The sequence below is a fragment of the Ictalurus punctatus genome, unplaced genomic scaffold (assembly GCF_001660625.3).
Source record: "Ictalurus punctatus breed USDA103 unplaced genomic scaffold, Coco_2.0 Super-Scaffold_100060, whole genome shotgun sequence".
In the NCBI taxonomy this organism is placed as follows: domain Eukaryota; kingdom Metazoa; phylum Chordata; class Actinopteri; order Siluriformes; family Ictaluridae; genus Ictalurus; species Ictalurus punctatus.
The window spans coordinates 215,345-236,588 of NW_026521090.1; the positions used below are offsets into that span (position 1 = coordinate 215,345).

The 21,244-nt window shown below is 46.2% G+C and overlaps 1 long non-coding RNA gene across 2 annotated transcripts; it reads right to left on the minus strand.

Moving 5' to 3' along the window:
* Window positions 1-4,579: 4,579 nt before the first annotated feature.
* On the minus strand, window positions 4,580-10,559 carry LOC128630784 (uncharacterized). Of its 2 annotated transcripts, none has more exons than XR_008395001.1 (3): window positions 10,230-10,559; window positions 6,097-6,159; window positions 4,580-5,436 (listed from the first exon to the last, which is right to left on the minus strand). It is a non-coding gene; the product is annotated as an uncharacterized LOC128630784 (long non-coding RNA). The 2 variants fall into 2 exon arrangements; XR_008395000.1 differs by having other exon boundaries at window positions 10,226-10,559.
* Window positions 10,560-21,244: the final 10,685 nt, after the last annotated feature.

The following is a 21,244-nucleotide window of genomic DNA, read 5'->3' on the forward strand; positions in this document are numbered from 1 at the left end:
AAACGCTGCATAAACTTATAGTTAAGAAAGTTTTATTTTTACTTTTTGCTAATTAATTGTGTTTTTTTTCTAAAATGCCATCAGAATGCTTACTTCATGAGTGGCGTATTGTGGACCGGGTGTGGTGGTCCACTCGGGGCCAGAAAGTCCAGGGCCACTTTTAGGCCCCGTACATGCCTGATTATTGCTGTTAATGCTAAATAACATAAGCTGAAATTTTAAATATTGATGTTAAAACACTGAAATGAGGGCCCCATCCCTATATTTTGTCTAGGATCCGACAAATCACTAAATCTGTCCTTGTGCTAGCCACTACACCACCACACAGGACACAAGTTTTATTTTATACATTTACAAAATATATAATTTATTTTCAAAAAAAATTTGTATGATTTGCATTTTTAAGCTATAATATTTGTGATTTTATGTGAAACTATTATAAACAGGTGTCACTCAAGTGAATTAAATGATGTAGATAATGACTGAATCCTACTCTATGGACCCTTAGTCTCTGTATAAGAGGATTTCACTGGGGATGAAGTAATAGATTTAAACTCTATGTAGAGCGCTCTCTCGTGGCTCCACCCACCACACACGTTCGAACCAATCATATTATCCTCTCTGGCGTCCATGGGCGTGACTAACCGCGTCGGTCTGTTAAAGGTAGCAGGTTGTACATGGCGAGCAAGTTACTCACTGAGGGCTGGTGATTGGTGTAATGGAAGCCGTCTCTGAACCGCATTTAATGACGGAAAACTACAGGAGTGGAGAGAAAACGCAGCACTGAGCAACTTGTAGACTTCACACCCGACTGTAGGTGGCTAGGTGAACGCGTTTGGTCTTATTTATTCGCTAAGCTGCTAGCTTGTTAGCTCTGCGGCTGTTTTAGTATAAAGTACTAACCTGAGTTAATTCGGTGGGAGTTTATTTAGCGCCGGATAAACGGTGAACTAGTTAGTTTAGTAAATCTGACGCTTCTCGGGAACTTGTAGTTTATCCGCCTCGCTGTCTGGGTGACGCAGAGAGCAACTATTTACCAAGTGACTTTATTTTCAGTGCTTTTTGAACTGTCTCTCAGCCCTAAGTAGTTCCGCGGTATTTGTGTGGAATTGGGATGAGCGTCTAGTTAAAGGGTTGATGTCTCGCTGGCGCAGTGATTTGTTCTTTAGGAGTGTTTTTCTCTTGAACAGCTCTCTGTGTGGAGACTTGAGGTAGTTCTGTAGTCACAGGTGCACAAATCAGTCACACAGCTCCAGCTCCACCTGCGCCTCTCGCATGGAAACGGTTTCTGTGCACTGGCTCCGTCCCAAATCACCTTGTATGGAATGTCTATCTCTAGTGCACTAGGTGCGGTAGAGACTCCATTCGTTCAGACCGTGTGTAGTGTACCTAGATACGCAGTCGTGCAGGATTTGGGCACAGGCCACGCTAATGAAACATCATCCATTTCAAGTCAAGTTGCTATTGTTAAACACTTCACTAAAACCTGTATGGAAACATTGCTGTTCAGTTGTTCTATAAGCGCAATTTCAACCAAATACAGTGGAGTGTAAAAGTTTGTACCCCCTTTTGGTTTCTTTTGGACGGAAGGGTGTTAAATGTCCTAAACACTACAAAATTTGACTGCAAGTACACACACCCCTTATACTCTGAATGCAGGCATTAGTTTAAATTCACTGATAGGGTGTCAGGATAAAAAGATTTCTAAAAACATTAACATGTGAATAATTATTAGTGACATGAGGCTACATTTAGCTGACAGGACACGGGCTGAATGGAGATGCATGGTGGTCCATTAGGAGGTAGTTTATAACATTGCAATGCGTTAGCGTTTAACAAATAACTGGATATCGCAAACATTACATGGAGCATAATGTTAGCTGATTTCACGGCTACAATACCAGCTGTCTCAAACATAATATAGGACCTGTCTTTCGACTGTAATCCTATGGCATTAATTTTGTAACCTAAAAATCTCTACTTCTCCCAAGGACTCGCACTTGCTCCTTCTTTGCCTCAGTCCACTCTTTTCTATCCTACTTAGTACCTCATCCAAGTTCTGCAGATGTTCATTAGCCCCTGAGACTAGAATGCAATCCAGATAAACTGTGACGCGTGTGATGTCTTGCAGAATCCCTTCTATTGTGTGCTGGAAGATACAATTTGCACAATCAATAATGTATTCGAGTAATACATTGTCGTATATAAACTTGATTTTGTGTTTGTGTCTGCAGTGTCCAAAGCCCAGGCTGACCCCCCACCCCTTCAACCTTTGCAGCAATGCTGGCAGCACTATTTCCCAAAGACAACCTCTGGATATGACGCTGAGCACGTGCACTCAACTTCTTTGGTCGACCATGGCGAGGCCTGTTCTGAGTGGAACCTGTCCTGTTAAACCGCTGTATGGTCTTGGCCACCGTGCTGCAGCTCAGTGTCAGGGTCTTGGTAATCTTCTTAAAGCCTAGGCCATTTTTATGTAGAGCAAGAATTCTTTTTTTCACATCCTCAGAGAGTTCTTTGCCTTGAGGTGCCGTGTCGAACTTCCAGTGACCAGTATGAGGGAGTGTGAGAGTGATTACACCAAATTTTACACACCTGCTCCCCATTCACACCTGAGACCTTGTAACACTAACAAGTCACATGACACCGGGGAGGGAAAATGGCTAATTGGGCCCGATTTGGACATTTTTACTTGGGGGTGTACTCACTTTTGTTGCCAGCGGTTTAGACATTAATGGCTGTGTGTTGAGTTATTTTGAGGGGACAGCAAATTTACACTGTTACACAAGCTGTACACTCACTACTTTACATTGTAGCACAGTGTCATTTCTTCAGTGTTGTCACATGAAAAGATATAATCAAATATTTACAAAAATGTGAGGGGAGTTCTCACTTTATTGTGAAATACTGTACATCTTTTTATTTACTTTAATATTTATTCATAGTGTGTGTTTGTTATATATATATATATATATAAATAAGATAGATAGAGCGAGCGAGCAACAGTAGCGTGTCTGACTCCAGATCAGAAGGTTGCGTGTTCAAATCACGTCGGGGTCATTCAATGCACAGACGTGTAATCTTGGCTCTGTATGCCTCGCAAAAAGCAGGTTTACGCCACCTTTGCCACTGATTGCCCATCGTCTGACACGTATAATGACACAAAGGCCTCGTACAAATGGTAAATGTGTGAAGTTACCCAGAAGAAGGCTGAACCATGGTTCTATCGCATAGGCAGTTGAGTCCCTGAGTTGCGCTTCAGGTATAAGTTGTCCACGCTTCACTCTCACGCACTGGGGTGAGATCTACCATTTGATCTTGAAAATCTCCCTTAATGTCCAGGGAAGGGAAACCTGGCAGGTTATCCCTTTAAAGGGCTCGTGCTTTGTCCTCTGAAAGAGCTCTTGCCCAGATGTCAGACACTAGTCGCAACAGTCACAGCCCACCACCTGTCTCCGAGTTCCAATGCGTCTTGATCGCCACGCCGATGAACAAGTATGCCTTGCACCATGATGCGCTATAGGCTTCGAGCTGGGACCTCGTGGCGCAACGGAAGTGCGTCTGACTCCAGATCAGGAGGTTCAAATCACGTCGCGGTCATTCAATGTGCTCTTTTTCACACAGACCCATGATTTTCTGCGCAGTCTAATAAGGATGCTGTTATATGGACTCCAATCTCTATGATGACCACCCATGTCTTTGTCAACTTCATGCTAAAAGGTAACAAAGCTTAGGTAGCAACACTCTCACCTAGTAACCATTAGTAACTTGACAACCTGCTGAATGTTTACCCTTAGTTTGCCCATTTTGCTTGTTGAACAAAACATGCTGGAAAGAGGCACCTTAGATGGTTTCACTGGACCTCTCAGAGGATCTGGAGGGTACTACAACACCCAAACAGGGACTTCAACCCTGGACCCTCAGATTAAAAGTCTGATGCTATATATATATATATACATATATAGCATCAGACTTTTAATCTGAGGGTCCAGGGTTGAAGTCCCTGTTTGGGTGTTGTAGTACCCTCCAGATCCTCTGAGAGGTCCAGTGAAACCATCTAAGGTGCCTCTTTCCAGCATTTTTTGTTCAGCAAGCAAAATATGCAAACTAAGGGTAAACATTCAGCAGGTTGTCAAGTTACTAATGGTTACTAGGTGAGAGTGTTGCTACCTAAGCTTTGTTACCTTTTAGCATGAAGTTGACAAAGACATGGGTGGTCATCATAGAGATTGGAGTCCATATAACAGCATCCTTATTAGACTGCGCAGAAAATCATGGGTCTGTGTGAAAAAGAGCACATTGAATGACCGCGACGTGATTTGAACCTCCTGATCTGGAGTCAGACGCACTTCCGTTGCGCCACGAGGTCCCAGCTCGAAGCCTACAGCGCATCATGGTGCAAGGCATACTTGTCCATCGGCGTGGCGATCAAGACGCATTGGAACTCGGAGACAGGTGGTGGGCTGTGACTGTTGCGACTAGTGTCTGACATCTGGGCAAGAGCTCTTTCAGAGGACAAGGCACGAGCCCTTTAAAGGCGTAACCTGCCTGGTTTCCCTTCCCTGGACATTAAGGGAGATTTTCAAGATCAAATGGTAGATCTCACTCCAGTGCATTGAATGACCCCGACGTGATTTGAACACGCAACCTTCTGATCTGGAGTCAGACACGCTACCGTTGCTCGCTCGCTCTATCTATTTTATATATATAAAAACAAACACACACACACTATGAATAAATATTAAAGTAAATAAAAAGATGTACAGTATTTCACAATAAAGTGAGAACTCCCCTCACATTTTTGTAAATATTTGATGATATCTTTTCATGTGACAACACTGAAGAAATGACACTTTGCTACAGTGTAAAGTAGTGAGTGTACAGCTTGTGTAGCAGTGCAAATTTGCTGTCCCCTCAAAATAACTCAACACACAATGTCTAAACCGCTGGCAACAAAAGTGAGTACACCCCCAAGTAAAAATGTCCAAATCGGGCCCAATTAGCCATTTTCCCTCCCCGGTGTCATGTGACTTGTTAGTGTTACAAGGTCTCAGGTGTGAATGGGGAGCAGGTGTGTAAAATTTGGTGTCATCACTCTCACACTCCCTCATACTGGTCACTGGAAGTTCGACATGGCACCTCAAGGCAAAGAACTCTCTGAGGATGTGAAAAAAAAGAATTCTTGCTCTACATAAAAATGGCCTAGGCTTTAAGAAGATTACGAAGACCCTGACACTGAGCTGCAGCACGGTGGCCAAGACCATACAGCGGTTTAACAGGACAGGTTCCACTCAGAACAGGCCTCGCCATGGTCGACCAAAGAAGAAGTTGATTGCACGTGCTCAGCGTCATATCCAGAGGTTGTCTTTGGGAAATAGTGCTGCCAGCATTGCTGCAAAGGTTGAAGGGGTGGGGGGTCAGCCTGGGCTTTGGACACTGCAGACACAAACACAAAATCAAGTTTATATACGACAATGTATTACTCGAATAGGTTATTGATTGTGCAAATACTATATGCATGTAGAACCCCTACATGCTTTGCGTTTAATATGTATTATGTAAGGAATAAACATGCGGTTAAACGAGCTTCATTTTGGTAAAATTCAAACATTCAACATTCAAATATTTGGGGGGGGGGGGGGGGGGGGGGGGGGGGGGGGGGGTTTACAGAAATCATTTGTTGCCTCAGCTGGTAAATACAGTAGCAAATGTACCAGGTCATAAATTGGCTAACGTATTGGAGAGACAATCCAAAGTGTTCAAAGAAGAGTTGGGTCCACTACTGGAGAGAGAACTCCAGAGGCTGGTGGAAGACAAGATCATTGAACCAATGCAGTTTGCAGAGTGGGCAGCTCCCATTGTTCCAGTCAGAAAACTGATGGTTCTACCCCAACTTGTAGGGATTATAAATTCGCAGTAAATCCAGCTCTAGTGTGGAGCAGTACCCAATTCCCAAGGTAGAAGATTTATTTGCTCAGTCGGCAGGAGGAAAGAATTTCCAAACAGGACATGACCCATGCGCATCAGAAGATAATACTGTACAAAAATTCCAGTAAGTACGTTACAATCAACATGCACAAGGGATTATGTACTTACAACAGGCCACCATTTGGAGTTGCTTCAAGTCCAGCGATCTTCCAGCACACAATAGAAGGGATTCTGCAAGACATCACACGCGTCACAGTTTATCTGGATTGCATTCTAGTCTCAGGGGCTAATGAACATCTGCAGAACTTGGATGAGGTACTAAGTAGGATAGAAAAGAGTGGACTGAGGCAAAGAAGGAGCAAGTGCGAGTCCTTGGGAGAAGTAGAGATATTTTTATGTCACAAAATTAATGCCATAGGATTACAGTCGAAAGACAGGTCCTATATTATGTTTGAGACAGCTGGCATTGTAGCCGTGAAATCAGCTAACATTATGCTCCATGTAATGTTTGAGATATCCAGTTATTTGTTAAACGCTAACGCATTGCAGTGTTATAAACTACCTCCTAATGGACCACCATGCATCTCCATTCAGCCCGTGTCCTGTCAGCTAAATGTAGTATAATGTCACTAATAATTATTCACATGTTCATGCTTTTAATAAATCTTTTTATCCTGACACCGTATCAGTGAATTTAAACTAATGCCTGCATTCAGAGTATAAGGGGTGTGTGTGCATTCAGGAGTGCACCTTAGCACTTATTAGTCATGGTCAGACAGTGTTTGAACTAAAATCAAAATCTCCCCCCCCCCCCCCCCCCCCCCCCCCTCCTCTCTCTCCCTCTCTCTCCCTCTCTCTCTCTCCCAGTATCAGCCAGAGGAGGATGCCCTCCAGGAGTTTTTAATTTTAGTTTTTTTTTTTTTTTAATTCTCTGAGTTATTTAAAAAAAAAAAAAAAAAAAAAAAAAAATCACACCATGGTACTGAGCATGTGTACTTTTGGTGGTATCGTTACCAACGACTAGATTTTTGGTATCATGACATCCCTAATATGTAAGGAAATAGGATGAACTCTGCATACAGGGAAGCTTAGTTTTATGGGGGACTCGCGTAGTGGTTCCACCTCCGCGGCTCTTCTAAGACATCTACACGAAACCCATCCGGGAATTACCAGGATGAAAGGCCTGGTGCGTAGCTATATGTGGTTGCCACACTTGGATGCAGAGGTGGAAGCATTGGTCAAATCGTGTGCAGTCTGTCAGGAAAACAGAAACACTCCGGCTAACGCGCCACTGCATGCGTGAGAGATACCAGAGCAGCCATGGAGAAGGATTCACATTGATTACGGTGCACCGTGGATGGGTAGAATGTTCTTGATCGTGGTAGAAGCATTCTCAAAATGGATAGAGGCTTATCTGTTAATCAAGTCTACATCCACAGTTACCATTCAGTGCTTAAGACAAACCTTTAGCCAACACAGGATACCAGAAGTAGTGATGTCAGACCATAGCAGTTTTTTTGTTTTTTACCAGTGCTGAATTCCAAGAGTTTATGGAAAGAAACGGAATTAAACACAAGCACAGCACCCTACCATGCATCTTCCAGTGGTCTGGCTGAAAGGGCCGTTCAAACATTCAAAACCCTGATGAAAAGAGTGCTGGAGAGTCCATTGAAAAAGCTAGGCAGAGTGCTGTTCAGTTACCGAACGACGCCACAGTCGACCACTGGCAAATCAGCCGCTAATCGGCTGTGTGGAAGGAAACTGGTCTACATTGAGATACAAATAATTGAGAAAAATGGTACCATGACCAACATGCAAAGGAAAGATATCTCGTGGTGGGTGACCCAGTGTATACTAGGAACTTCAGCTCTGGACCTACTTTTATTCCAGGAACAGTTCAGAAAAAGACTGGTCCTGTATGGTGCACAGTAGCATTGGGAAGTGGGCAGGTAGTGCACTGACATATTGATCAGGTGAGAGATGGGCACAATGCAACATCCGTAGCACCAGTGTTGTAAGACACTTCACGGCCAGATGTTGCCATTCCAGCGCATTCTACAAAAGACTCAGGTTCTTCATTCTCTGAGGAAAGTCACAAACAAAAACTGGGAGGAACTTCTGAAGTGGCTGCATCAGAAACTTTCCTTGGGATGGAAAACCCCGAGTTGAGAAGGTCTACACGTATTAAATCTCCAAGCTATCTGAAAGATTATAATTAGTGTAGTGGTGAGTTCCCCAAACGCAGGGCAAGAATGAACCCAGAAACTGAACTGAATCTCAAGAGAAAGTGGGGCACGCAATAAGACAATGGCCCAAAAGAAATAATGGTTAAAGAACAATAAAGTTATTGGTTTGAATGGCCAAAACTGATGTCCAAGCCCATGTGCAGGACTAATAAACAGTTACTGGAAATGATTAGTTGCAGTTATTGCTGCACAAGGGGGTCAGATCAGATACTGAAGGCAAAAGGTTCACATATTTTTGCCACTCCCAGATATGTAATATTGGATTATTTTCTGCAATAAATAAATGACCAAGTATAACATGTGTCACGTTTGTTTAAATGGGTTCTCTTTGAGTAGTTTTAGGACTTGTTTGAAAATCTTGTTATTTATGTAGAAATATAGAAAACGTTAAAGGGTTCACAAACTTTCAAGCACCACTGTAGCTGTGATGTGCAGCAAAAGGTTGTTGAGCTTCACAAAATGGGAAGTGTCTATAAGAAAATAGCACAAGCATCGAAAATGCCCATTTCCACCATCAGGACAATAATTAAGAAGTTCCAGTCAACTGGAAATGTTATGAATTAACCTGGAATTGGACGCGTGTCTATATCGTCTCAACACACTGAAGAGGACGGTTCGAGTGGACAAAACATCTCCAAGGATCACAGCTGGAGAATTGCAGGAGTTAGTTGTGTCTTGGGGTCAGAAAGTCTCCAAAACTACAATCCGAAGTCACCTACATCACCACAAGTTGTTGGAAGGGTTTCAAGAAAAAAGCCTCTACTCTCATCCAAAAACACACTCAGGTGTCTTCAGTTGGCCAGACACTACTGGAACTTCAAATGGGATCGGGTTCTATGGTCAGATGAAACCAGAATAGAGCTTTTTGGTAATAAACACCAGAGGTGGTTTTGAAGCACACAGATAGGTAGCCATACGGAAAAGTACCTCATGCCCACGGTTAAATATGGTGGTGGATCTTTAATGTTTTTGGAATGTTTTTCTGCCAGAGGACCTGGACATATTGTTAGGATACATGGATATTAAATAAAAACCTGACTGCCTCTGCCAGAAAGATTAAAATGTGCCGTGGTTGGATCTTCCAGCAGGACAGTGATCCACACACAATTGGTCCAAAACATACATCAAAATCAACGCAAAAAACGGTTTACTGACCACAAAATCATCAAGTCATTTAACACTAATGATCAGTATTGAAAATATTAACATGGATATCTGAGTCTGATAATAAAATTAACTTCTACTTGCAGTCAAATTTTGTAGTGTTTAGGACATTTAACACCCTTCCGTCCAAAAGAAACCAAAAGGGGGTACAAACTTTTACACTCCACAGTATTTGGTTGAAATTGCGCTTATAGAACAACTGAACAGTAACGTTTCCATACAGGTTTTAGTGAAGTGTTTAACAATAGCAACTTGATTTGAAATGGATGATGTTTCATTAGCGTGGCCTGTGCCCAAATCCTGCACGACTGCGTATCTAGGTACACTACACACGAACGAATGGAGTGTCTACCGCACCTAGTGCGCTAGAGATAGAGATTCCATACAAGGTGATTTGGGACGGAGCCAGTGCACAGAAACCGTTTCCATGCGAGAGGCGCAGGTGGAGCTGGAGCTGTGTGACTGATTTGTGCACCTGTGACTACAGAACTACCTCAAGTCTCCACACAGAGAGCTGTTCAAGAGAAAAACACTCCTAAAGAACAAATCACTGCGCCAGCGAGACATCAACCCTTTAACTAGACGCTCATCCCAATTCCACACAAATACCGCGGAACTACTTAGGGCTGAGAGACAGTTCAAAAAGCACTGAAAATAAAGTCACTTGGTAAACAGTTGCTCTCTGCGTCACCCAGACAGCGAGGCGGATAAACTACAAGTTCCCGAGAAGCGTCAGATTTACTAAACTAACTAGTTCACTGTTTATCCGGCGCTAAATAAACTCCCACCGAGTTAACTCAAGTTAGTACTTTATACCAAAACAGCTGCAGAGCTAACAAGCTAGCAGCTTAGCGAATAAATAAGGCCAAACGCGTTCACCTACCCACCTACAGTCGGGTGTTAAGTCTACAAGTTGCTCAGTGCTGCGTTTTCTCTCCAAATCTGTAATTCTCCGTCATTAAATGCGGTTCAGAGACGGCTTCCATTACACCAATCACCAGTCCTCAGTGAGTAACCCGCTCGCCATGTACAACCTGCTACCTTTAACAGACAGACGCGGTTAGCCACGCCCATGGACGCCAGGGAGGATAATATGATTGGTTCGAACGTGTGTGGTGGGTGGAGCCACGAGAGAGCGCTCTACATAGAGTTTAAATCTATTACTTCATCTCCAGTGAAATCCTCTTATACAGAGACTAAGGGTCCATAGAGTAGGATTCAGTCATTATCTACATCATTTAATTTACTTGAGTGACACCTGTTTATAATAGTTTCACATAAAATCACAAATATTATAGCATAAAAATGCAAATCATACAAATTTTTTTAAATAAATTATATATTTTGTAAATGTATAAAATAAAACTTGTGTCCTATGTGGTGGTGTAGTGGCTAGCACAAGGACAGATTTAGTGATTTGTCGGATCCTAGACAAAATATAGGGATGGGGCCCTCATTTCAGTGTTTTAACATCAATATTTAAAATTTCAGCTTATGTTATTTAGCATTAACAGCAATAATCAGGCGTGTACGGGGCCAAAAAGTGGTGTTGGCTCGAATTTAGCCTATTACCCAAAAACATTTAAAACTCAACTTAGAAGCCAATACTCACATCTACCTCTGAGCCCAGTTGGAGATAGAAAAAACACACCAGCCGTGAGTGAGAAGAAGCAAGGGTCCAGCTTTATTGTTCCATTCCACCACACGAGATCCACACCGATGAGAATTCTCAAAAGTGATCCCCAATACCCTGAGCTTAAGCTCCAGTATTTATACTGTATTTACACACTAGATAACCCATAGGTTTCCAGAAAAGGCCTATTTCACTTACCCATAGAATTGAAACCAGGGGTTTTACTTTACACATAAAATCAGAACCCAGGCATTTCCAACAACCCAGGAAACAAAAACCCAGTGTTTCTATTTACCTAGGTTTTCAAAAACCAGGATTCCCAATTCCCTAGGTTTTCAAAAACCAAGATTCTCATTTCCCTAGGTTAAAAAAATGACGTAAGCAAGACGACTAAACAACCGGGAGGGACCTTGGTCTTATCGTTATCTCGAGGGGGGGGGGGGGGGGGGGGGGGCAGCCACCCTTATAACTGGCTTTCTTCATGGTTCTCTAAAAATTAAGGCTTTCCTTGCGATACGAGAATCTTCCCCATCTGAATCATGAGTAAGTTATATTTTCCTTTTTTCCCTGTATTTCTCGTTTATAATTTATTTTCATATTTGCACTATATTTCTTAGTTTATATATATTTATACTACTTGAAAAGCGGTTTACTGTACTTCCAACTTCTTAATATCATTACAGTTCTACTGTCCTGCATATCCTACTATTCTGTTTTTTTATAGAGTTTCTCTATTACTATAAGATATTATTAAAGTTATTCATGTGTGTTTATGTATGTTGTGTCTACTTGCCCGCCCTTGACTGCACGAGTGTGTGTGTGTTTTTAGCACTCCTCAGCTCGTACACTTCTTTTTGACTTTTTTTTGACTATTACTGCTCTTAAATTGCTCGTAATTCCAATCTGTCAATGTCCGCCTAATCCCGCTTCTACGTGTCTAGGTGCCCGTTTTTCCTTCTTCTCCCTTATGTTTATTTTATGACATTTTTTATCCACAACATTTCCCCCTCTGAGGCTGTGAAGCCTCATACACTACCTTAATTAAGCGGGTATCTGTGGAGGAACTGGTTCTGCCGCACCCCATGGCCGTCCCCCGCTAGCTGTCGGAGGATTACTCTAACAAGGCCATAATCCCTGCGCCCGTCGTCCCCGTAATCCAATGGGTCCCTTACATTAACCACTTCTACGCAACACTGATCCGAACAGGAGCTGAGGAGGTTTTGTAGACCTGGTGGGAGACGTGCTAGTGTTGTGCGCCCTGGGGTCTCATAGTAGATTGGCAGCTGGAGAATGGGCCTTAGGACCCCCCTACATCCACTTTGCGCCGGACATGTGTAGATGTACTTAGCCATAACTCTTAACCCTTAACTTACTTCTCCTTTTAACTATGTATATATATATCTCATTTCGAATTTAACTACCTTGATTATACGTTTGTTTGCCTACATCGATTATAAGATTAACTGAGTTCCCCTAATCATTTATTACTACTACTACTGCCATACGTATGAGTACACTACAGTAACTAACTACTTGATCTACACGTCCCTATCTTTCTCAACTAGGCCTGTCAGCCCACAGTTTTGTATTTGTCGGGACCTGCAGATTCTTGCTTCCCCTCAAAAACCAAACCCCAGTCTTTCGCAGTCAGGGGTGGGCGAAAAAACCTCTTACGAGGAAAAATTCCCACCCTGCCAGCACCATGTGCTCAGCAGCACCATTATACTTTTCTGTGCCTGATTGCGTCACACTTTTTTGCCCATCACATTACATGTCATGTCACATATCACAGCATTTTATAACACTCGGCATAACAATCTCTATCGGCAGTATCCCTCTGTATTCCAGTTGTCTTCGGCTCAAGCACTTTACGTACTGTAGAGAACCACCCTTTGGGGAGAGGTTAGGCTAGCACTTACACCCAGGGTATGGATCATCACATCTTCTTCTCACCCCTCAGGGTTCAGTAGATCTGCAACACAAATGAACATATAGAAAACACCAATAGGTCCCGTTTGTCTCGGATAGGCCCATTACCTTGCCACTACCTTGTACAAACGGGTCCTTGCGCCCCCTTTCCCATCAGTCCTGGCTCATGTCCCGTCTCATGTTCTCGTAGACGCTGGTGTTGCTGCTGTCACTGCTCATTGACCCCTGTCTGTCGCTGCTGTCGCTGCTCATTGACCCCCGTCGCATGGTCTCAATCACCACCCCCCGTTGAGGCGGTAACGCCTCACCCTTAACAACATACTGGCCAGAAAAGGAGGCTGAGGACATCACCATCCGCCGTGCGCAGGGGATCACACAGCAGGCCACCAGAGCCATAAGGAGAAGGAGGACGAACAGGGACGCTCCCAAGTGGGTCAGGGTAGCAGTCCAATCTCCAGAAAGAAACCAGGAGAGCCACGGCGGGAGGCGGAGACTAGACCCAAAGCCGGAGTTAGCCGCTTGCTCCGTCTGGAGGGCTTGTAGTTGGCCCAGGACCTTGGAGAGGGCTCCCTCAGAACCAGTGTGCAAAGGGATTGCAGCACAGCACTCGGGACCAATCATTGTACAGACACCTTCCTCCGGGGCCCGCATCTGGTCCAGGACAAAACGGTTCTGAGCAGCCATGAGGGAAGTGGCATGGAGCTGATCACGGACCAGTCCGAGAGCACTCAACGAGTAGTTAATGAAGCGTTGCTCGTTGTACCACATGTAATTAATCCATGCCACGTTGCGGTTGATCTGCACGGCCGGGAGCAAAATAGACGCTACACCACTGCCAACGGCCTCCATGGCTCTGTAGCGAGCAGGAACGCCAACAGGGGTACCCCCAAAGTCAAGATGGACGGTCTCATCAGCAGCCCAGTCAGAATAGTTCGCTGCATCAGCGTCACGGACATACTGAGTCCATTGGGCCACGTCGCGGCGTGAACGGGACCGGCCGGATGACGGTCGGTCAGCCACCAACAAAACACGGGTCTTACCATCCAACCTAACCGGGGCGCAGCATCCCTGCCACTCCGCAGGCAAGGTCTGGCGTACACGTTGGCCCCCGCAAAACCAGAACACATCCGCAAGGGGAACAGTACCACCACTAAGATCAGGTAGGGGAATTACCACATTGGGGGTGCATGGGGGTGAATCACAAACAGAGGGGGTTTCAATTTGCAAATCATTAGCGAACAGGGAGACATTACATCGGGCAGACATATTTCCCACAGGATATACGCCAACAGAGGAGCAGAGGCAGATGGGAAAGAACGAGGGCAGAGATGGTTGGACGCGGACAAAAGTCGACACTTGGGTGGTTACAGGGTGAAACAAGCATGAGGAGCTTGCATTGTGCATCCACGATGGGCCAAAATCAGCCGAAAGGGCCCCAAGGAGGCACACAGTAGGACACAAAAAATCAACAGAATAGGGGTTGGTGAGACATTCTGTGAGGTTCCCCATAGGCAGCATAAAATGGGGGGTGAGGCTACGATCATGACATACGAGACACGAGCGATCCGTCACAGATCGAGCAGTGTGGACCATCCATGCCATGTACATGTTACTCTGCTCCTCCGTGAGCGAAGTGTTAGCGGTAGAGATTGAATAATATTGTAATTTCATTAATTTATGTGCGAGCGGAGTTGACATCGGGGCAATGAGGAGGGGGTGGAGAGCCCGGGATGCGAAGGGTGACCCTGTACTATCATGGTAAGAACATGCCGTAGCCGAGCAAAGGAACGGTAGCCACAGGGGGCCAATCGTGGGCAGCTCGAAGGAGCACCTACTCGTCCGTGCCCTACCAGTAATTCTAAGATGTCCTACGCGAATCTCCACAGACCGAGCTGGGGAGAAAGTGAATGAGGCCAAATAGGGACTTCTCCCAATCAGGGACTCTTCATGGGCGAGTCTAAGGAGAGCTAACGCGCACATCGAGCTACGGGAACCTATAGTGGAGCCAGGGGCCGTCCAGGATCGAACACGCCTAATACGAGGATAGAGGGCTGTGCGGGAAGTAGCAGTCGCTAGTGGGCATAATGTATGATAGGAATCCAGGGCATTTCTTTTAAACATTGGGTCGTAGAAAAAGAAAAAGAGTACTATTAGCCCTGCTGTAAAAATCAGTTTACCCACATACGTGCTACTATTCTGTGGAGCTTGTTCCACCGGTCCCCTCCGGAACCGGGGGTAGGGGAGTGCGCAAGGATTCATGCGGAGACTGACGTTCAGGAGTAAGCTCGGGTAAGTTCAACTGTGCTGCTAGAGACTGTAGCGTATCTGAGTTGATTAGGCTCAGAGGCAAAGCGGTGTCGTCAAGGTCCTGACAGAGAGTGGCGAATGTAGACAGAAAATCCTCCGTTGCTGGGGTTACAACTTCCTGTGGGCAGATAACTACACCCGTCACTTCTATTTGGGGCGTGAGAACGGTGAGGCTACTGGCATCAGACTGAGACAGTCTATCGAGTTTTTCCACAGCTCGCCGCTTATTCTGGGCTCGAGTGCCGTAGGCAGGGCTCAGGGATGCACCCGAATCACTGTCACTATCAGTGAACACCACTGCCCCAGTGGGCTTCCTTGTACTGTCTAGTCTTGAGGTCGATGGTTGTTCGTCGGTAGTGTCTTGCAGTAGCGGTCCCTTACCTGGTTCGGCGCTGCTGCAGTGGTTCAAGTGATACCAGTAATTCCTCACCTCTACTTTCACAGCCGTGGGGGTTGCAGCGACCACGGTGAATGGTCCTTCCCGACGTCCCGCAAGGGGGCTCTTTCTCTTGAAAACACGAATGTATACCTGGTCCCCCGGTGCCACTAGGCGCACGTCCTCCCGTACCTCGCTCTCTCCATGGACTGCCTCACGAACCTGTGAATACAAATGTCTATGGATTTTGGTGAGGGTTCGCACATAATCCTGCATTTCGTCCTCCAATTGTGCCAAAGACGGCCCTGTGTATGGACCTCGGGTGAATGCCATAGGCATTGGGCGCCCAGTAAGCATTTCATGAGGAGTCAAGTGCGTCATACGATTGGTCTGAGAACGCATCTTCATCAAGGCCAGTGGTAAGGCCTGTACCCAGTTCAGGCGAGAGCTCTCGCATATTTTTGCCAGTTTATTAACTAGGGTACCATTCACTCGTTCTACCATGCCCTGGGATTGAGGATGATACACACATCCTAGCTTATGATCTATCCCCAAGGCAGATGCCACATTGTCAATGACGTTATTCACAAAGTGGGTACCGTTGTCTGAACTCAGAAAATCTGGAATACCGAACCGGGGAATGACTTCGCGACATAAAAATTTAGCCGCGGTCCTTGCATCTTCCTTGGAAGTTGCAGCTGCCTCCACCCACCTGCTGAAGCGGTCTACTACTACTAGAATGTAGCGCTTCCCTTCTTTCCGGTTGTCTGCTCCCATGTCTACATAATCCATCATTATATGCCGGAATGGCCCTGTCGGCGGGGGAATATGTCCTAAAGGAGCAGTGAAGTTCTTTCGCACATTGTTCTTGATACACACTTCACATCTATTCAACGCATAGTCCACCATACTGTCCAGAAATGGGGACCACCATTCCTAACGGATTTTTCGGATAGTTTCGGTTCTATGGGCATGATCCAAGCCATGGGCTTCTTTGATCAAGAGCGGGAGGTAACTGGCTGGGGCTATACACAATCCTTCTATGCTGCGCCACAATCCAGTACCCGCCTCTTTTCTCGCCCCCCCGTTTTATCCACGCCGATACTTCAGCCACACCTGCGGTGTTCTGCAGCTCCACCAAGTGGGCCGCATTGTCTACCTGCGGATGCCGCATCGGACTTTCCCCAGGCTGAGTTAGGGCCATCATCTGCCCCGGCCCTACGGCAGCTTTCTTAGCTGCCTCATCCGCCATTGAGTTCCCTTTAGTGATAAAGGAGTCATCGGTCCTATGTGCCCTGCATTTCACTACAGCTAATTTTGCGGGCAATGTCATAGCATATAGTAAATCTGAAATCGCCTCCCCGTGGGTCACGCCGGTCCCATCTGCCCGCTGGAATCCCCTTTGAGCCCAGATTGGTCCAAACACATGGCAGACTCCATGAGCATAGGCTGAGTCCGTATATATATTGCAACTCTCATTACGGCCCAAATTACATGCAGCTGTCAACGCCCGTAGTTCAGCTAGCTGGGCCGAGCAGGGTTGGGGGAGCGGAACACTCATCACTACCTCAAACGTCGCCGGGTTTCGTCGTGCTTCTACTACTGCCAACCCAGCCTTATTGCCCGTATCAGTACGATAACAGGAACCGTCCACAAAATACGTATGCTTAGCATTATCAATAGGGCAGTTATCCAAATCTGAACGCGCTTTCAAAAATATCTCTGATACCGCTACGCACTCATGGGGTACACCATCTATCGGGGTTACCAGTTTATCGGCCGGATTCACCGTGGTGCACCGTTCTATGGTGAGCTCCGGGGCTCACAGAATGGAGTCATATCCTGTTCGACAGGAGTTCGTTATCACAAAGGTCTGACTCGTTAGGAGCGCATGCAGTGCATGGGTCGTATATAATGTAACTGGGTGCCCCATGGTGATTGAGGACGCTTTCTGATATGCAAATGCGGCCGCTGCCAAAGACCGATAACAGGGGGGCATCCCTTTTTCCACGTTATCAAGAGCCGTGCTGTAATAGGAGATGGCCTGTTTCCCCATCCCTTGTTGCTGCTGAGTTAGGACGGCCGATGCGTACCCCTTTCTTTCGGATACATAGAGGTGAAAAGGTTTGCTATAATCTGGGTTAGCCAATGCAGGAGCGGTCATTAAGGCCATTTTAATATCTGCGAGTGCAGCTAGAGCTTCAGGAGTCCAGACGAGGGGGGCATTTGGCTGTGATTGGTCTGCTGCCTTAATCATATCCCGTAATGGTTGGACCCTTAGCGCGAACTCACATATCCATGGACGACTGAACCCCGCCATTCCTAGAAATGCCAACATCTGTCGCACGGTGGTTGGCTGTGGGGCCTTGCGTATGGCCTCTACATGCTTTGGTGCTATAGTACGGCTTTCTCCCTCTAACACACGACCTAGGTATTCCACCTTTTGTCTACAAAATTGCAACTTTTCTTTACTTACTTTGTGGCCATTTTCGGCCAACATTCTTAGAACCTTTAGAGAGTCGTGCTGGCATTGCTCTTTGGACGCACTACAAATCAAAAGGTCGTCGACATATTGCAAGATGGTGCTACGGCACTCCAGGGCTGAGAGGTCTTGAGCCAGTACCTGATTAAATATGGATGGGCTTTCACAGTATCCCTGCGGAAGTCTAGTGTATGTGTACTGCTGCCCTTCGTACGTGAAAGCAAACAAATGCTGTGAGTCTGGGTGCAGTGGCACGCTAAAAAATGCTGAGCATAAATCTATGACAGTATACCATTTGGTCCCTTCTGGAATGTTCGACAATAGGGTGTGTGGGTCTGGCACTACTGGTGTTTCCGGTATCACAATTTGGTTAATAGCACGCAAATCATGTACTAGCCTCCACTTCTCTGAGTCAGGTTTTCTAACTGGAAAAATGGGGGTATTGCACTGACTTCGCGTGGAGATTAGAACTCCAGCCTCTACCAATCCGTGTATTGTGGGCCGTATGCCTTCTCTAGCTTGCACTGACAACGGATACTGTTTCTGGTAGGGCAACCTTGCATTCTCTTTTACCTTAATTTGAGCTAGGTCGGCGGATTTAACCAACCCTACGTCGGTCGGATGTTTTGTCCATAGCTGTTCTGGAATAGTTTTCAGTATTTCCTCATTGTCCTGATCTTTTGCTGCCTTAACTGCCATTTGTAAACCACTCCGGTCCGTGTTCGTGCATATGCAGACACTAGTGGCCACGGTGGTATCAATTGCTGTTACTGAGATTCGCACAAACTTTCCATCAGGCGACTTGTGCAAGGATGGATTGGTAGTTGGCTTCCACTCTTGTACTTCTTTTGCCTGCCCTATCATTGGCTCTACCTCTTCCCGTTCCAGGCCTTTGGTGACCATGAGTGTGACATGGGGCGCTGTCCCTTCCAGCTGATACCAGTTAGCGATTCTATCTGGGAGCTTTATAATAGCCGCCACTCCCTGTGGGCCGCTTATTATTTCCATGGTTTTAATGTCCATTACTTGTCCCTGTTCCATGTCCTCCCAAAGCTGAGCATATTCCTGGTCTCGTCCACTGTCATCATTTTTAATAGTGCAATATAAAGGGGCCTCCACTTCGGTGCACTCGGGCCGCATGTACTGTAACCATGGTTTCCATTCTGCGTATCTGTGCCAGAGTTCCGAGTTAGCTGGATCGGACATCTCTAGCCAGTATACCATCCTCACATTACGGGCGGTGCTAGGTGGCTCGTGCAACAGTAGGAATTGTGTGGATATTGATTTGGGGAACGTCACCCAAATCCCAGTCGCTTCGCACTGTATCTGAGCTCCCAACTTACACAGAGCATCACGTCCCAGTAGGTTAACAGGCGCTCCTGGCGAATATAACAGGGGTGCTTGTATTGTCACACCATCCAGAGATAGTTCTTGAGGCTCAGTGAATCGTAAGGTCTGTATTTTTCCTGAGAAGCCCATAGTTTGAATAGCCTTACAGGTGAGGGGGAGCTGTGAACCTTCTTTCCCTATACTTGAATATGTAGCTCCAGTGTCGATCATAAAAGGCGCTTGCAAGGTGTTTCCGATCGTCACTGTAACAGTTGGCTCTTGTTCTGGATGCAGTGTGGTGAGGCACTGCATGAGCTCCCCCCCGGACTTCTCTCGGCCTCCTCAACTCTGGCTGGGTCCCGGCTCCCCATAGGGGCCATACATGGGGCCACCTTGGGGTACTGGGGGTAGCGGTTGACACTGAGGTGGCATTCCATAGCTCTCCGGTGCTCTCGGTCCAAGCACCTGACCTCTTCTTTCAGCCCTATCCACGCGGTCTCCCCAAGTTGGTCGTGGGACACGTGGACAATTTCTCCTGAAGTGGCTAGGATCACCGCATCCCCAACACCCTTCAGTTGCCATATCTGGCCTTGGCAAAACTCGACCCCGTCCGTATCCTCGTCCCCTCCTCCAGGCAGGTGGCATTCCCGGGTGCATGGGGGCCCTCATATGATATATGTAATCCATCTGGTCGGGGTGCAGCATAGTAGTTATGTGTGGGACTTGCTGTTGTGGGTGGGCCTGGTATCCATTGGCCAACAGCATAGGGTCAGCCTGTGCTGGGGCTGACGCTTGTGGATGGGGCACCATCACTGCCGCTTGTTTAATGTGCTCCCTCCTCCGTTCCTTCTCTTCCTGTTTAGTCCTGGTCAGTTCGCCGAGCTGTGCTTTATAGAGTTGGCTCATTAGGGTTTCAGTAGCATCTTTAGCTTCTTTTTTCAGCTTCCTGTGTTGCTCCACGTGATGGGTCACATGTGCCAGAAATGAAGCCCATTCCATTGCGTTGAGCCCCACCACTTCCTCTAACTTCTTCTGTACCTCCCCAGGGAGAGCCTTCTTCAATAGCAGTTTGAACAGTCCCACACTTGCCACTGAATCGTCCCATTTGGCACCCGTTTCATCCCTCCATTTATCTTGAAACTTTTGTATGAAGGTTATCACGTTTTCTTCGTCTTTCAGTTTTATATTTTCAAGCTTCCCAGGGTCCATCTTAGCCGGATACATACTCCTCACAGCATCCCATATTTCTTGTCGGTATAGGCCAAACGGGATGGCATCAGCCTTGGGGTCGTCTATCAAATCCCTGTGTTCTGCCCCATCGAAAATTTCTTCAGCCCGTCCCTTGCCCACTGTTTGGCAGAGAATGGCTTTGATATCGCCAGGTGCTGTCCTGATGTTTTTTCCTCAAACTGTGTAATCCATTTCTGCCCCCCTTCACACATGTTGGGTAATCGTTGGATCAGGCCTGTTAGGTCCATGAAACTCCAGGGTGCATAATGTAGGGCTTTTCCTTTAACCATGAGGGGCATCTGAGTAAGGCTGGGCTCCGACTGGGAGCGGGCATGCGCCAAGCATGCTGTGACACCAGGTTCGAATCTCACTGGGGGCGTCAGGCTTTCCCTGTTCCGTAGTGTTCTAGCTCCTCTAAGCTTCAAATCGTCCAAGTCCTCCTCCTCATTGACTTCTTGTTCAACTTTTCCTTCGTTGTCTGTTTCAGTCCCCTCGCTCTCAGTCCCCACTTGGTCGTCCAGTTCCATGTCTGAACTTACTTGCTTCTTCTTCTGCTGGTGATATATTAGGACTTTTGAGGCCTTACTCAGGCTTTTCACATGTTTTCCTGCTGACTGGTT